General features: G+C 36.6%; 1 protein-coding gene across 2 annotated transcripts in view; it reads left to right on the top strand.

Annotated features, from left to right (window-relative positions):
• Positions 1-13,703: 13,703 nt before the first annotated feature.
• Positions 13,704-18,346, top strand: part of bach2b (BTB and CNC homology 1, basic leucine zipper transcription factor 2b) — a 101,560-nt gene continuing 96,917 nt past the window's right edge. For both annotated transcript variants that reach the window (XM_058755038.1, XM_058755036.1), the window contains exon 1: positions 13,704-14,164. The gene's annotated coding sequence lies outside the window, so the exon portion shown is untranslated. The remainder of the gene's footprint in view (positions 14,165-18,346) is intronic.

The raw sequence follows: 18,346 nt of genomic DNA, 5'->3' as shown, positions 1-18,346 counted from the left end.
ACTTCTTGTCAAGACAATATCTGTCTAGACAGGCCAGTGCATACTACCCCTTCTAACATAAAAAGTTGCCCCATGTATCATCATCATCTTCACTCTATTTTGCTGAGCAGTCTTTTGGGTGGCTCACCAATGTACTAGATTTCTCTAATACAAAAAAGTAGGCTTGAATAAATTTTTGTGGGGAGAAGAATTTGTTGAAGATGGTAGTGTAGCAGTTCTTCAATAACGATGTTAGCATGTCTTCCTTCAAACAATCTTAACCCTTGTATGAATCCTAGCTTCTTCCAAAGTTCTGTCTGTGGGATAGAATTTTATACCTGAAGACAAAAGGGCTAGAAACAGTACTGTTAGGACCTTCCCGCTGGACATCCTGCAATCTACAAGACGTTCCTTTGTTATTCTACTGGAATGGACCATTTGTTTCACACCTTTATAGACACAGTTACATTATTTCTTTCACAGAATGACCAACTGAAATTTAACCAATCAGGTTTCAGCAGCTGCCATTCAACTAAGACTGCTTTGCTGTCAGTCATTGTAGCCCTGCAGATAGTGCAAGCTGATTCCAAAACATCAGTTCTTATTCTGTTGGATCTATCTGCCACTTTTGACCCTGTGAATCTTATCCTGTCTACCATCACCGGATCTGCACTCCACTGGTTTGAATCTTATCTCACAGGTAGGTCTTTCAGGGTTTCCTGGGGAGTAGAGGTATCCAAAGAACACCAACTGGTCACAGGGTTTCCTCTGGGATCAGTTCTTGGACCCATCCTCTTCACTATATACACTCCATCACTGGGACCCCATTATACAAGCACATGGTTTCTCTATCATTCATTTCAACCAGACAATCCAATCGTAGCTGCATGGATCTCAGGCTGCCTGGCAAACATCTCGGATGGACGAAGGAACATCATCTGCAGCTCAACCTGGCAAAGACTGAGCTTCGCTTTCCCTGCCAATCTGACTCTACAGCATGATTTCACCATCCTGCTAGGTTCATCAAAACTTATTCTTCGGTGACCAGCTGACAAGGACCACATTGTAAAGACAGCTCGATCTTGCAGGTTTGCATTGCACAACATCAGGAAGATCAGGCCCTTCCAAACAAGAGCATGCTGCACAAATTCTTGTCCAGGCCCTTGTCATTTCTAAGCTGGACTATTGCAATGCTCGTCTAGCTGGACTTCCATCATGCGCAATCAAACCTCGACAATTGTTTCAGAATGCAGCGGCATGAGTGGTCTTCAACGAGCCCAAAAGGGCCCACTTCTACATTCACTATGCCTCGTGGTCAGGGCTGGACTGGTAATCGGGCATACCGGGCATTTTCCCGGTGGGCCGACGCACTGAAGGGGCTGACAGAATTTTTTTGTTGTTGTTGTTGTTGTTTTTTATTTTTTTGACAAGGACCATCACGCAGGGACTACGAGCAGCCAGTGGCCCATTGGTTTGTCTCCTGTATTGACAGCGTAAACCAACCAATCACAATGCGCTATAGACGGAGTCATGAAGTGTTTTGCTCCGCCTATATAAAGAACGCTTCACCCCAACTTATTCCTCGTCGGCTTTTCCCACGTTTTCACAGCAGCTTTATCAAGAACAGGCTTGCTCTGCGGTGAGCGATGCGGCGTAAAGAGCCAGGCAGGAGGAGGAGAGGAGAGCAGTTGAATCGGTAAATTACTCGCAACGGAGGCAGGCATCTATCCTGTGTGCGCGCGCCATTAGTGCAGAATACGCAAACACTTTTTAATAAAACGTAAATTCGTCTACGAAAACGTAAATTTTTGGCCAAGTCATGTCAAGTGTGTTCATAGAGGTTTCCATGGGCCAATGCGAATAAAAATAGATTTAGATTAGAAAAGACAAGATATTGTCAGACCTGACTTTTTTTTTTTTTATTATCCAAAACAACTAGATGCAATGATACATATCTACATTACCAGTCAAAAGTTATTGAACAGTAAGATTTTGAATGTTTTTTTTAAAGAATTCTCTTCTGCTCACCAAGCCTGCATTTATTTTATCCAAAATACAGCAAAAGCAGTAATATTGTAAAATATTTTTACTATTTAAAATAACTGCTTTCTATTTGAATATATTTTAAAATGTAATTTATTCCTGTGATCAAAGATGTATTTTCAGCATCATTACTCCAGTCTTCAGTGTCACATGATCCTTCAGAAATAATTATAATATGCTGATTTGCTGCTCAAGAAATATTTATTATTATTAATGCATTCTTTGATGAATAGAAAGATCCAAAGATCAGCATTTATCTGAAATAAAAAAAGCTTTTGTAACATTATACAATACACCATTCAAAAGATTGGAGTCAGTATAATTTTTGTTTTGTTTTTTGGGAAAGAAATTATGGAAATGAATAATTTTATTTAGCAAGGATGCTTTAAATTGATAAAAAATGATGATAAAGACATATATAACGTTACAAAAGATTTCTATTTCAGATAAATGCTGTTCTTTTGCACTTTCTATTCATCAAAGAAACCTGAAAAAAAAAAATTATACTGTTTATATTATAGCTGTTTTCTACGACGGCGTTTTAGTTCAAAAACTTTTGAATGGTAGTGTATATCATATATATATATATATATATATATATATGGTGGTGGGCTACCAGGACCAAAAAATGCCCGGGCCGATTTTTTTGTCCCAGTCCAGCCCTGCTCGTGGTAACATCACCGAGAGGCATTTTCATTCACCTTTCCTGGCTGGTGAAATGATCTCCCACAATCACAGTAATTAACAGAACACCCGACACATTAGCTGACAGAAACACTAATCTAATCCCATACCTGACCCATTTGACATAAAAACTGGGACCTGAACCACACCTGCATTAAATCTACATAAGGTAGACAAAACTCATTTTTTAAAACTTTTATTCAAATTGTGAATAGATTAAATATAGAAAGCAAGCAAAGAGCACTCCATTTAATATAATCACTACAGCTGTCAATCAGTGGCAGCGCGATTGGTTACATTGCTCAGCGTGTACTGGACCGAGTCGAAATAGTCTTGGTTATTGGACCCGCAACCCGCCTGTGCTTGTCACCGTCCGGCCCACACCCACACCACACCCCACACATAAATATTGTTCCATCAGTTACATCAAATATTAGCAGTTCACCGCCTACATGACTCTGCCTGAGAGGTAAGGAAAAATACACTTACCTGAGATTATTTTTTTATATATATATCTGAAATATATGATAGTATTCTTGAAAAGAATCTTTCCATGTATTGTTGAATAAAATATTAGTTAATTATCAATTAAATAAAAAATGAATAGCCATAAAATTGACTTTTGTAAATGCTGTGATACTGTGATGCTCAGATATGTTATTTCAATCTCACATTACTGATTTCACCATTAACTCTTCACCTGAACAGTTTATGTTGCTGTATCATTGTAATCCTTGACCATCAAAACATAGGTGTAGACATCACCTTTTCTGTGTTCTCATGTTTGGTTCAGGAGATATGACACAAAATACATAATTTGGTTATGGAGGAAAGTAAAATGGTCGCCATGGCAACCACGAGGTGTTTTTGTGATGGCTCCATTTCTGAAAATGTTTAGGGCCGCAAACTATACAAGTGTACCAAGTTTCATGCTTTTATGAAAAAGTGAACATTATTTTCACATATCACCTGGACTATGAGTTTCTTTCTTATGTTGAACATAGAAGATATTTTGAAGAATGCTGGTAATCAAACAGTTGCTGGTTCCCATTGACTTCCATAGTATTCCTTTCCTATAGTAGGAAGTCAATGGGGACCAACAACTGTTCTTCAAATTCTTCAAAATATCTTCTTGTGTTCAACATAAGAAAGAAACATACAGGTTTGGAACGGCATGAGGGTGAGTAAATGATGACTAAATTTTCTTTTTTGGGTGAACTATTCCTTAAAGTTAAAAAAAATATATATATATATATATATATATATGTATATATATTGGAGGATTTAAATGCATAAATGTAAAGGTTTTATAAAGCAATAAAATTCTTCTGTTAAAACTTTAAAGCTGTTTAAATATTTTAGGATCATTTTAGGATTAATAATAACGTTGTCATGGCAATTAAAGGGATGGTTTGGCCAAAAATAAAAAAAAATTGTACAAACCTGTACGAGTTTCTTTTTTCTGTAGAATACAAAATATGTTTTGAAGAATGTCGGAAACAAAACAGTTGATAGTAGCCATTCCATAGCATGGGGACCAGCAACAGTTGATGACAGAATTTTCATTTTTGGTGAACTGTCCCTTTAAGTAAAATTGTAATTTCACACAGATAATGTTAGTAAAAGATTTGTTCACATTAAAATCGTGTTAAAATGAATCTTGTTTATATCTTGGGCTTTACTTTCGAAAGCGTGTGAATTGTATTTTATCAGTGTGTTGTATTTTCTCAGTGCGTTACGGTAGCGGAGAATTTGACATTATTTAAAGGAAAAGGAAGGACAAGTGGAAATGATTTCTTTTGTATTTCTTGTAATCAACACTTTTCCGTCGATTGAGTTTACCTTGGAACATTCCTTTCATGTTTTGACGATGTAATGCTTATTTCAACCAGAAGAGGCCGATAGAGCTTAAGCCATTCATTTCTCTTCATCCGCAAACCCTTCCTGTCTCAAACAAAGGAATGTGGTGTGATGCTGAGACCGGTGCTGATTAAAAAACACACACACGAATGACAATGACAAACACAACAACGTACATCAAGTATTTCTTCAAAAATATATGAACCATAATTAAATCTTAAGTTAACGAAATAGTAAATTAAAACAATATAATTAGCAAAACAACTAGCCAATATCTTTATATAAAGAAACTTGAGGGAGGTGGTGTGTATTACAGCCTAGAATAACAAGTATTGTGCAAATTAGGTTTAAATGTTACCTGCGCAGTACAGTTGTCACGCCATGTGCTTGAGGTTGGAATGACTTGAATCAAACTCATTCAATCCACATGATGTCATTTCTCTCTCCTTTGGTGTATTGTGTGTTGTATCTTCTCAGGCCAGTGTTAAGTGTTCAGGAGGTTGAGAAAGGGACTGAGGGTATTGTTTAGGGGATGTCGGATGAGATGCTGTCATCCTGGCCTTTTGTTTTTTGTTGTTCAGAGCAATGGCGAGAAATGACAAACAGACTATGGAGGGTTTAGGGTGACCGGAGGAACCCTGGGCTTCGATGAGGTCATGACATTTCTGTATCATTGTGTTACAGTTTGTGAATCAACTGTGAGTTAGAAACTGATGCAATAAAATCACAGAGTTGTTAATAGCTATTCCCCAGACAGCAAACTTTTTTTTTTTTTTTTTTTTCTTTCACGCTTTATTAGCGGCGTTCCTTGGAAATGCTTGTCATTTTTAACGCATCATCATTCTCTTTTTTTGTTGGTGACAAAGTTTCTCTGAAATTTGTATTAGATCTCTCTCTTTCTCATCTTCTCCCCCTCTCTTTCTCTCCCTGTAACCATGGTAACTGCCTGGAAATAGGCTAGGAATGGTAGAGGTGGTTGCAGTTTTTAGTAATGGCCAGAATTTGGGTCATAATATCTGTATATCAGTCTATAAATTCCACAGTGTTCCAGATAACTTATTTCATTAATCAGAATGATTCCCTGGCCAGCCCTTTTCAAATGTGGCTATGGGCGATTCTTCGCATGCTTGCGAGCACAGCTCCTCCGAGACCCTTCAGAGGAGACAAAGAGATCTCACTGCTGCTGGTGCACCAGTCTGAGGTCTTTGATTTGCTTTTTTCCTCCAGCACCTATAAAGGATGGAGAATATTAAAATGATCTTCTGGTACATAATGTGAATAGTTTGTCTCTGAAGTATATTTGGTAATTGGTTTATGTATGCTGATACAATGCTTTAGATCTATTTAAAGAGATACACGTTCCCTCTCGCTCAAATCAGCACGTTTAAGATGTGAGATGACGGCCCAATTTTAACAGTGTCATTTTCACACATTGCAATTGTTGAAACTTGTGAGTCCCTGTTGTTGATTTGAGGGAGCCTGTGGCTTACAAACCATACTGAGCAGGTTTCACTTCATAATTTACATATTCCCAGTTTCTTCAAGTACAAGACAACAAATACAGGTATATGAACATTATGAATCAGTTTTGTTGGAGCTTTTTGGCTCTCTCTGTATGACACAGTTTCCTCAGTGTAATATACGTGACCTTGTGCTTGTAAAAGGCACTTTGAAAGACTGACGGTGAAGAACAATACTGAGCTACAAGTAAGAGTGCTGTAAAATTGTCTTTATTAAAACAAGAAATTAATATTGAGCAATGTCCATTTTAGGACTTTTTAAGACCAGCTTTTTCTTTAATGAATACAGTTCTAAAAGAAGTCCAACTTAATTAACTGAATGAATCAGTGTTGCTAAATTAATTGTTTGGCTGATTCAAATGACTAATTCATAAAGGTAGTCATGAAGATAGTTTTGTTACTCAGTGAATTTGCAAAAACAAATCAGTTAACTTATTCAATGACTCACCCATAAAGGTGGTAATTTGTTGGACACTTTACTATATATATATATATATATATATATATATATAATATATATATATATATTTTTTTTTAAATTTAAATGAACTTACTCAGACAATATGTCATTTAGGACGTACTGGCAATAATTTGTTTTTCTTTTCTGAATGAATCGGTGTTGCTGAATGAATCAATTGGCGGTGATTCAAATGACTCATTCATAAAGGCATTCTTTTTTTAAATTTATTTTTAGCTAAATGAATTAGTGCTATTGAGCAAATCAGTTGAGTAAGTGATTCAAGTGATTTGTTGGATACTTTACTGTCCCATGAGGCTGTGGGAGAGGATTAATGAATGGCAGTGAAGCAGGTTACATGATAGTAACAACATGGCAGATGTAATACGTCCAAATTACTACTTTTTAAGTTCAAATTCAAATGTAGTACCAACTCGGACAATGTGTGATTTAGGACACATCTGCGGTCATTTGTTTTTCATTCCTGAATGAACCAGTACTTGAATTGGTTGACTGAATGATTCAATGACTCACTCATAGTTCAAATGTTATTGAACGAATGGTTTGGGTAATAATTCAGTGAGTCACTCATGAAGCCAGGCATTTGTTTAATTCCTGAATAAATCTGTGTTTGAAAGAATCAGTTGAGTTAATGATTCAACGAAACTCTCTCTCTCTCAAAAAAAAAAAAAAAAAAAGTCACTTGTTTCATTCCCGAAAGAATCAGTATTATAAAACAAATTGGTTGACTGAATGATTAAAATGACTCACTCATAAAGGCAACCACTTGTTGTCATCCTCCGGCATAAAAACCTGCACAAAGCCTTTGAAAAATCCCCACCACTAATAAAATGCTTGTTTGAAATGCTCAAACACAGACAGCCGCATTGATGCAAACAGTGAAAATTCCCATTCTGCTAGACACAGATTAGAGAAGCAGATGACTACACAACTATGCTAAACAGTAAACACAAAAGAAATTAAGAACATCATGGCTGTTTTATTCTTCAAAACCTTAAATTCAGTGGATGAAAATGTAACAATCTAAATGATCGAAAGATAATATGACCGTGAGAGCGAGATGGAGAGGCAAACCGCAACCAGCTATTGTTGTGATCGCCTGTGTGTGAGTGGGTGACACGGCGTGGGTGGAAAGGTAATGGCTTTGAGTGTGTGGAGTGATGAACATCTCCCTGCACAACACAGGAGCTTCAGACTCTCAGCTTTAAAACTGATGAGTCATCTCGCACACCCTGTTTGTTTCGTTTCACTCAGACATGGCCCAGAGAGCGAACTGGAGCTGCTCACCTACAGAAATCTAATTAGAGAGTCTGGTACATGATTTCATCCGTTTAAACCAGCTAACAGGGGCTGACTGCACACAGACACTACTACACAGTGGAAAACAAACCACATGGGGAAAAATGATAGCCTGAGTGCATTACTGTGTCCCGTATGCGTAGTCTTATCATCTTCAGGCATTATGAGCAAACAGGATGTTAATTTATGCACTTATACAATCTCAAGGGCCACTAACTTTTTAAAGGAACATGTTTGCTGTGGTAGAAGCTTTGATATTTTTAATTTGAGATTGAGTGTACGATTCATAATTGCCACAGCTCGTAGGGTGTCAGCGGTATCACAACAACACCTTTGAACAGCAACACTCTCACATGCCTCTGTGGTGAGGTGTTTTCAAGCTTTGTTTTCAACATCAGTGCTAATTCCTGCGGTTCTTCGTGTGCTAACTCATCAATTATAGACATTTAAGGTATATAGACATAGATACGCATGCGCTTTCAGAGCAAAAGTGGTTTCATTTACAGATTCTTATTTTATAAACCGCACGACGGATTTGCTTCAATGGCCAGTCTTTACAACTCTGTCTCTGCACTTCATAAGGGTGTACAAAGTTGTTTTATGTGTACAATTGGATTAGATCTATTGTTATGCTGACCTTAGTGCACTTGTGTGCTGTAATTATTTATAGAATGCCGATCTGTTTTCTAATACGTCTATATTAAACAAGTGCACACATTTTGAAAGTGTTCTCCTCAAGATTATTTTGATATCAAGATTCAAAGGGATTTTTCTTATGATTCATCACTGATAAATGTGCTACAAATGTCATTTCCTTTTTTGTACACTCTCACTTTTCATCACTACGGTAAATAGGGCAGTAAACACAGTGCTGTTATTGTTTGACTGGTTTGCTCTCAGTACAAGATGTGGCTGATCAAGAAATGCAGTGTTTCTACTGCCAAGACCAAAACTATTGGTTTGGCTCGGGTTTGAACTCTAAAACAACCTGTAACCACCCACACATACACACATATGCATGCATAAACTCCCACACTTGTCCTCAGCTGACAAATGTACAATAGCAACCTGTCAAATGTGGAAATTCTGTCTTTCATCTCAATGTCTGAAGATGGTTTGCTGAGTAACAACTTTCTGTCCAAAATTTTAAGGAGAGGTCCGCCAAAAATGGAGCTTAAAGGATTAGTTCAACCAAATATGAAGGTTCTGTCATCATTCACTCACCCTCGTGTCGATCCAAACCTCTATGACTTGCTTTCTTCTGAATTTTTTCAATAACGTGCTGGTCGTTCTTTTCCATGCAGTCACAATGAATGGGGACTGAGGTTTTAGAGCTTCAAAACAAACACTCATTGTTATAATAATTTTCCCTTCTAGTAAGCTGTTAACAACTGAAACCCGATCAAGTTGGTGAGTCAGTGTTGTTTCTGTTAACTAAAAAAAAAAAAAAACTATTAAAAATTGTAATTGTAAAATAAAGATTAAATAAAATATGAAGTGAAAAAACTGAAATATGTTTAAATTGGAGTACTAAAAGGACAAAGTAAAATATTCAAACTCAAATATAAATATTAAAATAAACTAATATATAACAAAATCACATACTAAAATGACTAAAACTCATTTTAAAATATAAAAATAAAAGCTAATTTAATAAATACAATCCTGCAAGGAGTTAAACTCAAGGACTGGACTGAACAAATCAGTCAGACCAGTTATTCAAAGCATCTGACTCAAAAGACTTTAAAAAGAAAAGGAAAAAAAAAATTAGAAATCATTACTTCTTTTAAGAACATGCCAATAAGAACTGAGGCAGAGATCAAGATATCCAGTTAATAGTGCATTACATATCTCACAAAACTATTGTATGACTTGTAAAAATTCAGAAAATAGTGTATATGAATCCATTTTATTTTACTTTTGTGGCTATTTTGCAGGTACAGACTCAGTCTTCATTGAAAAGTGTGGCCAAGATATTCTTCAAAAATGATCTCTTTGTGCTACACGGAAGTCAGTTATATGGGTTGTAAATGTAAAAATATGAAGTTGAGTAAATTTTGGGTGAATTATCCTTTTAACAAGCATTTATCTCAATAATGCAATGTTATGTCTTAACATTTTCAGTTATAAAGCAAGTACAATCGCTTTTATTCATTTTTTTTGTAATGTGTGCAGTACTCTTTAAGCCTGCATGTGTATGTATGAGTGAGAGTGTGGGTGAAAGTGTACCGTCCTGTGTGCACAGAGGTGTGCAGCGTTCTCAGGGGGGAAGTGTTACCTGTCCTGTAGGTAACCTGAGCTGTTGTTAGTATCTGTGTGGTGTCTGTGTTGTGAATGGCGGTTAGCCTGCTCCCCGAGGCTCTGCTGGGGAAGCAGCAATTGACGTAATCAAAGCATTTGGCTTGAAATGCAATGTTGGCTGGCCTCTGAGTATACGGCTGAGTTTACGTCTTTGTGCCTCTGTCGGGGCTTGCCTCGCACCTTAGCGAGCCAGTATATGGATGTCATTTGGCACCGTGTTGCACTGCAGCGACCGCAAAGTCAATTAATCTCCTCCGAAATGAGTCATCAAGTGTGGCCGAGTGTTGTGCATTCGACTAGTTCAGGGGGTCTGTTTTGATTTTACACCAGTCCTTACTGTTATGACTCATACCTTTCGGCAGCTTGCGGGATTTGACATGTCGTCTGATATTGCGCTGCGCTTCGATGAACTTCAACCAAGTACAATAAAATCATTTATTTGGCGATTTTTGTGCAGCCGTTTAGTAATTTTCATATTTTTTCTTTTCCAGTATACAGTTCAGAACTCTGATGATCTTTTGAAAGACATAATAAATAACTTTAATAACCTGAAACACCTAAATAAATTCTTTAGGATTATTAAAAAAAACTTCCAAGCACTTGTGTTGGTCCTCCAGGAGCAGGACTGTGTTATATGGATGGTAAATAACCATAAAAATAAGGTTTATAAAGTTTATATATCATGATTATTCAGTGTTTAACAAATATGCATGCATTCCATCAGATTAGTTGTAAGAAATACTCAATTAGATTTTTTTATACTGAGAATTATTTTTATTATTATTTTATTTTTATTTTTTTAATCAGAAATACATTTTATAATGAAGATTTGAACTATGAATGAAATATAAAAAGTCTGGGGTAAGTAAGATAAAATATATTAATACTTCATTAAATTGATCAAAAGTGACAGTAAAGGTATTTATAATGTCACAAAAGATGTCTTTCACAAATAAACTTTCAGTTCTTTAAGGAATCTTAAAGAAGTGTGTTAGAGTTTTCATTATATATATATATATATATATATATATATATATATATATATATATATATAGAATATCAAAAGTTTAAAGAAATTAATACTTCTATTTTGCAGGGATGTATAACATTATTCAAAACTGACAGTAAAGTCATTTATTTATTTTTTTTGTTTGTTTGTTTTTACTTTTATATTCATCAAGGAATCCTGAAGAAAAAAAAATGAAGCAGCACAACTGTTTTCAACATTGATAGTAATAAGAAATGTTTCTTTAGCAGCAAATCAGCATATCAGAATGATTTCTGAAGGATCATGCGACACTGAAGACTGGAGTAATGATATGAGCTGAAAATTCAGCTTTGCATCACAGGAGTAAATTACATGTTAAAATCTATTCAAACAGAAAACCACTATTTTAAATGGTATATGTATGCATATATGAAGATATGCTTTCTAACATATATATGCATACATATACGTGTCATTACTTGTCCATCGTCTTGCTGAACAAGGTTCAGAGAAATTCATTCCTCAAGTGCTCTGTTTGAGCCTTAGATATGACAATGTGTTGAAGTGGTAATTGCAGAGGGAAGTTCTGGGGCTTTTTGTTTGTTTAAGTTGCAGTGAGGCCACCACCCTACATCTCATTTGTAGGTTAGTTAGTAAAATAAAAGGTCCTGTCCAAAATGCAAAGTCTCTTTTATATCTCACTTGTTCTCCCTATCTATCTACCTGTCTGTTTGTCCACTAGAATGGTGGTGGGAATCAGAAGTCCCATGACTTTGATGATCTGCCTTAAATCACTCAGTCACTCAATCCGACGGCGCGGTGGGGCCCCTGAGAGAAGACCACAGGGAAAGGTCAGCAAGTGCAGGAATGCCTCTTGAACTCCTTGGCTTTTCACATGTGGACATTGAGTCCTTGTGAATGTTTCTTGTGCAACAGTCAACACCATAAATGACTGTTCTGATCCTTCAGTAAAAGCCAAATGAAGTTTTATATGCATATAAACTGGAACAGTGTGAGAGATTGTTTAAATTATTTTGCGTGTGAATCACTATAATAACCATAATATTCTTCAGAACACTAGACATTGTTCTTAAGGTGTAAATAAAAGTTCACATATTTCATAGTCAGAAGTAGCAAAATTCATTTGTTTGTTTGTTTATTTAATACATTTCTATATTTTCGACTGTTTCTTGTATACGCTTAATCCCACATTGAAACAGGGAGCCCTGAATTATAAAATAAGAAAAACAAATTAACTGTCTGTGGCTGCTAGATAATTCATAATTACATGCATGTTCCCGAGGGGAAGGAGTCTACACTAGAAATGAGAATATTTTCAGCTGAATCTCTCCTGTGCAAATAGTAAGTAGGATGGTTTGGCACAAAGCATGCTGGAATTAGGAGCTGTGTTCCCCAGGTAGGCTGCCAACGTCATCGCAGTACTCTAGCTGCCTGCAAGTACTTAGTTGCAGTATAGCAATCAGTATAGCTTATTGTTGTTGTTATTATTTATAATAATATTGCATTAAAAGTGACTATTAATGCAATATTATTATTTAAAAAAAAGAATGCACAGCCCCCCTCGATAACATAAGATTTTTTTTTTTTGATGTTTTGTACAGTATTTGGTTTTGAACACCTACTGTAGTTCAAAAACTGCAGTTCCCCAGACTAATATGTAGCATTTTCATATTTTTACTATACAAATGTGTATATGCAATAAAACCAGACAAACCATACATTAATTCAAAAGTCAACTGTATAATGAAGGTTGATAACTGAAAGGTTGAACATTTCTCAGGACAAGTGCATTTTTCATAAATGACAGGACAAGTCACATTTGTTTTATCTTACAAATGTATTGATTATATTTGTTGGCCAAAATATGTATTTAATGTTTTCACATTTTTGTAAGTACATTCTTTGCTTGAAGTTCATTTTTCCTTCTTTTTTAAAATCAAAAGTGGTCTAAGTGTGTTTACTGGCACTTTTGCCAACACTTTAAGGTATGTGTCAATATATTAATTAACTTTCCCAAAAAATAAACCTACACTGAGAAATATTAAATTGCATGCAACTTTTTAAAAATAAAAACAAATAATAATACAAAATAACATTTCCTGACTAAGCTAATTTTATATTACAAAAATCAAATAACAATCACAACATAGTGAAAAGGTATGTGTTAAAAATTAATAGAAACAAATATAAAATAGCAATTTTAAACAGTGACATCACAATCACAGCATAGTAGTCCTACATACGTAGAATTTGACTTAAATAAAATAAACCTACACTGAGAAATATGGAAATAATAATATAAGAAACAAATATAAAATATTTTTGAATAAACTAATTTGATATTACTAAAAGTGAAATTACAGCATTGTAGAAAACGATGTAATGTTCATAATAAACTGAATTTTCTGAACGCATTTCAAACGGCCATTCAATTTCAGTTTGTATGTAGCCTATTGTCCTTAAAAGTTTTGTCAAGACATGGGTCTGAGTCGTCTATTCTAGCCTGTGCTCGTGAAACTGGCTTCGGAACACACATCGGCTGTCCCCGCTACTCTAATTCGCGAACAGCGGCTGCGCACATATTTGGAGTAAGGTGCCTTGCCACTGGAGGCAGCAACGCAATGCGCAGCGCGCGCTATGTTGTGAATGAGTGATGGGATGACGTCAGCGCGCGAATGTCAACAATGTAGCGATTGAGAGTAGGCGTTTCATTCGAGTGTAACAAACAGAGGAGACGGAGCCGCACGCTGCAGAGATCCCCACACACACATTCACACACTTACACACATTTTTAGAAACACTTTTACAACCATAAACGTGCTTTTTTTCCTAAAGAAAAAAGAAATATTGAAAGAGTGCACCGCAAAACGTGATCTCCCTGCAGCCCGGGGGCTTTAGGAGTCTGCAAGGAAGTCATCATGTGAAAAAAAAATTATTTGCTAAACGGACAAAAGGGCTGGATCACAAGGAAGAAAAAAAACTAGGCTGAAGGTGAGTTGCATGATTATTTTTGCTCGATGCGTCCTGTGCCTTACATGTGATTCGTCTGTCGTAAATGGAAACGGAGCGCCAAACTTGTGTTTTTGAGTGGGCTATTTCACAGCTACCAGGTACTGGAGGCTTTGTGTCACAAAATATTGGCAAATATCACTGAAAGGGAAAAAAACTCGACCGCATGCCTGCTTGGGTTTACTTCAGTTGAAAACACACTCCCTTTTAAAAGCACGGTTACCACATCCTGTTGTGCAGCAGTGACAATAGTTAGAGTGTGTTTGCTAGTAGTGGGATGCACTGCGATCCCGGGGGGAGGAGGGGTCAGGCATGGCTTGTTTTCGCTTAAAGAAAAGAAGTTGTCACTCGGCCTTGACCGATCATAACAACGACGGAGACCCCCGGTGTAGATTCCCGCCTCCTGTTCTTCCTATTGAATGGATAAGTTGAGAAATAGAGCGGGTTGCAGTAGTTTACTAATTATCGCAGCGGTTAATATTATTAACATTATATGATTTTTGCCGTAACGAATACTCTCAATTAATATTATTTTATTAAATATTATTAAATTTTAATAAGCATGAGGGTTTAATCTAGAGAGCAGGGGCTGCATATCAGCTCATCGCTGTTTCAAAGAGCAATCGGATAAAAATACACGGCCGGTCGGGAAATGTGCTTACTGCAGTGGGTTGTAAAAATGGGAAGCAAGCTGTCTTTGTTCTGCGCAGCACATCTCTGATGTAAACCACAGCCATTGCATTACACACTCTGATTAATCCCCATAAAATCAGCAGAATATTTGCTGTGTAAGGGACGGCGAGCCTTATTTGGTTCAGCAGCCAATGCAAACGTCTCGACTACCATTTAAAGGAACGAGGGACAGTTTTCAGCGCGCGCTGGAATGCTGGATCTCCGGTCTTCATATAACTCCGATGAACTTCCCTCAATGATGCAGGTGTTTCGCATTAACTTCCGCGTTGAATAATATGACTAATTTAACGGACATCTGTAGAGATGGATGTAAAAGCGCACGGGCGAGCGTTCGGGAATGTGATGTGATGTGACCGTATTTTAGAGCGACGTCCGTTAATAAACGTTAATTGGATATTTGTAAACGTAATTTGCTATAGCATATTTTTGGTAGCAATAGAAGTTTATGTGGCTAGGTTAGAAGTTGTTATGAAAGACTTAGCTGTTTTATATCGCAGTATTTTTCACTTATTCCCGTTTATTCGTTTATACGAAAAGCCAATAATAATGCTGGAATTCCTATATATTGCCTATATATCATTTTGGGTGATTTGTGCTGGGAATCTCAGACAATAATAATATATCATGTACGTATAGCTTACATATATTCTTCCTTTCGGACTGGATTCCCAACAGTCATGTCATTTAATTAATGTATTAATGAATGAATTCCGGTAATTCAGCGCGTGAGTTGACAGGCGTCTGAATGAATCAATGTTATGAGGGCATTTGAAATGAGGTGATGCAGCAGTTTGAGCTGCGCTTGCATTCCTTTGTCTGCGGCGCTTCTGAACCATCCAGGATATTTTTCCTTTGCCCCAGATACATGACAGACTGAAGGGTTCAACCATCACCATATCGGCGCTGCGTATTTTTGCATTCATTTCGAATTAGCAATTAATTTCCTGTTGCCCTAATTGCCTATTCATAGTATCGCTTTTTAAACACTTGTCCTTTTATGAAACTGTTTACACTTGCCCCCTCCCCCTTCTAAACGTTTAAGGTAGACTGTAGCGAACCATAGCTAACCAAACCCACGTTATTGTCTTATTTGAAAAGACTGTGATTTTAGGTTTGTAAATCGATTTGTGTTTGATCTCGTGTTGCAGATATGACGCCATTGTAATTTTTTATTTATTTATTTATTTTTACAGTCTCATGCGTTCAAGCTCAACACTGTCCCTCCCCTGACGGAGATCACAGATATACATTTTGCATCAGCAGATGCCTTAAAATGACAGTTCTTTAAATTAATGAACATTCTGTCATCATTTACTTATATTATTCACTTTCTTTCTTTCCTGGAACACAAAAGGAGGTGTTAGGCAGAATGACAGCCTCAGTCACCATTCACTATTGTTGCATCTTTTTGCATCATACAATGAAAGTGCATGGTGACCGAGGCTGTCATCGTGCCTAACATCTTCTTTTGTGTCTCCAAGAAGGATGTCCTATTGGTTTTGATTGTATGTAAATGATGCAAGTTGAACCTTAACAAACCTAACTTTAGTACATGTAACAAATATTTGTGTTGCCCTATAGGTCTGTGGTTCAAGGTAATTTCCCTAAAGTGTATATGCTAATCAGCGTATTAGAATGTATTTGCATGAATAGAAATAGGTGTGCTTTTTATTGTCTCTTTTAAAGCAGGGGTTTTCAATCTTTTAGATGTCACAGACCTCCACATATGATTATCCTTTTTGCACCCTTTTGCAAAATGTAATTAGCTACTGAATATGTTTTGAGGAATAAAGCCCCAATTTCTACTGTGAAAAATCTATATTATAAATATGTGGGGAAATTACATTGAATAAAGTACATTATTACATTGCATTATTATGTTATTTCTAGTAGTTGTAATACTGTACTGTTAGATGTATTATTTATTCAAATGTTTATTTTATTATAATTTTTTTAAATTAATTAAAACTGATTATTTGTTTATTTTAAGATTTTTACAGTATTTTTTTCTTAACCTTTTCATGAACCTCCAAACGCTATATAGCCAGACCCTATTCTGAAAACCCCTGTTAGCATACATAAATCTCCTCCTATCCCATGTAATGTAAGCTGTCTTGTTGAATTTGAACAGATGTGCATTTTCTTATATAAAAAGAAAAGGAGTGCAAAAAAGCCCCTGTCAGCACTCATAATAAATTCATAATTTCAGGGAGGATGAGTCTGTCTGACCTGAGTCTGCAGCGCAATTAACAGCTTCATTAAGATCTCCCTCCATTACTAATATTCCACCCTCAGCTTGTTCTCTCGGCAAGTCAGTCTCTCATGATTTGCTTTCTTGCTCACAACTGATCAGTCAAATTTATTACAGATTAGAATTAATTATTCATCACATGCAAATTCCGTAAAGTAACGAATTGTGTTATTTTTTTCTTTATTATTTGTATTATCTTTTAAAAAAATGACCGAATATACTCCATTCAAGATCACGTAACAGTTTAACAGCAGTTTTTTTTTTTCGTATAGGAGTTCTCATGCTGATGATTCATAAACTGACAGGTATTAAGAATAATTTTTCTAAAGAGCCAATCCCATTGTCACTGATTGTTTTGAATGGCATTGAGTAACTAGAGTAGGAAAATATACGGATATTTCACATCAACCTCATTAATGCCTAATGACTGATATTGGATTAAGTAGATTTCGAACTCTCATGCATCATAGTACTGGAACAGCAGTGTTCTGGTACATTTAAGATTTGACAAGTTTTAGCATTTCTTCTCTCCCGCCTGTTTGAATAAGCCCACCAGTAAAGCTCTTTGCACAGAATAAGAGCCTTGGGTATGAAAACATGTTCCCATAGCCGTCCCACGTCAGCACTAAGGCATGTTTGACCGAGTTCCAGCCTCTGAGAGGGAGAAAAAGGAAAAGAGCTAGGGATTGAGAGAGCAAGCTGAGCCATTTAAGTTCAGACAGCGCTTTTTTCTCTTCTCACATGGCATTTGGGTGGCAGTGAGTGATTGGCATCATCAGTCATTGCGCAGTGAGCGTGTCTGTAATGGCACACAAACCCACAGACAGTAGAGGGAATCTCTCTGTGTGTTCGCCCTCATCGGTGTTTGTGCCAAGGCAAATCTCATTGGCCGTTGCCACATAGGCCAAATCCTGATTGGACTGTTTTGTTGTTGGATTTTTGGGATTGCCTGCTTGTGTTACCTTAGTCAGACTATAAATCACTACATCCCAGTGAAATTGTCTCATTTGAAAGTTTTGACTCGCCACTGTCATCCAGTGCTCTTAAAACGCAAATAAACAAATAAATAAAAATGACTGACAGGCCGGTTCACATCTGGCCTGAATTGATCTCCAGTTAAAAACAACAAGCGCAAACGAGCAGGAAGTTTATGGGTGGAACAGTGGAAGCATTCGACTCAGTGGAAGCCCATAAAACCACACCAGGAATTCCGTAACAGT

Source organism: Onychostoma macrolepis, chromosome 20 (assembly GCF_012432095.1).
Source record: "Onychostoma macrolepis isolate SWU-2019 chromosome 20, ASM1243209v1, whole genome shotgun sequence".
Taxonomy (NCBI): Eukaryota; Metazoa; Chordata; class Actinopteri; order Cypriniformes; family Cyprinidae; genus Onychostoma; species Onychostoma macrolepis.
The sequence above is the reverse complement of the archived record's forward strand: the minus strand, read 5'-3'. Positions and strand labels throughout refer to the sequence as shown.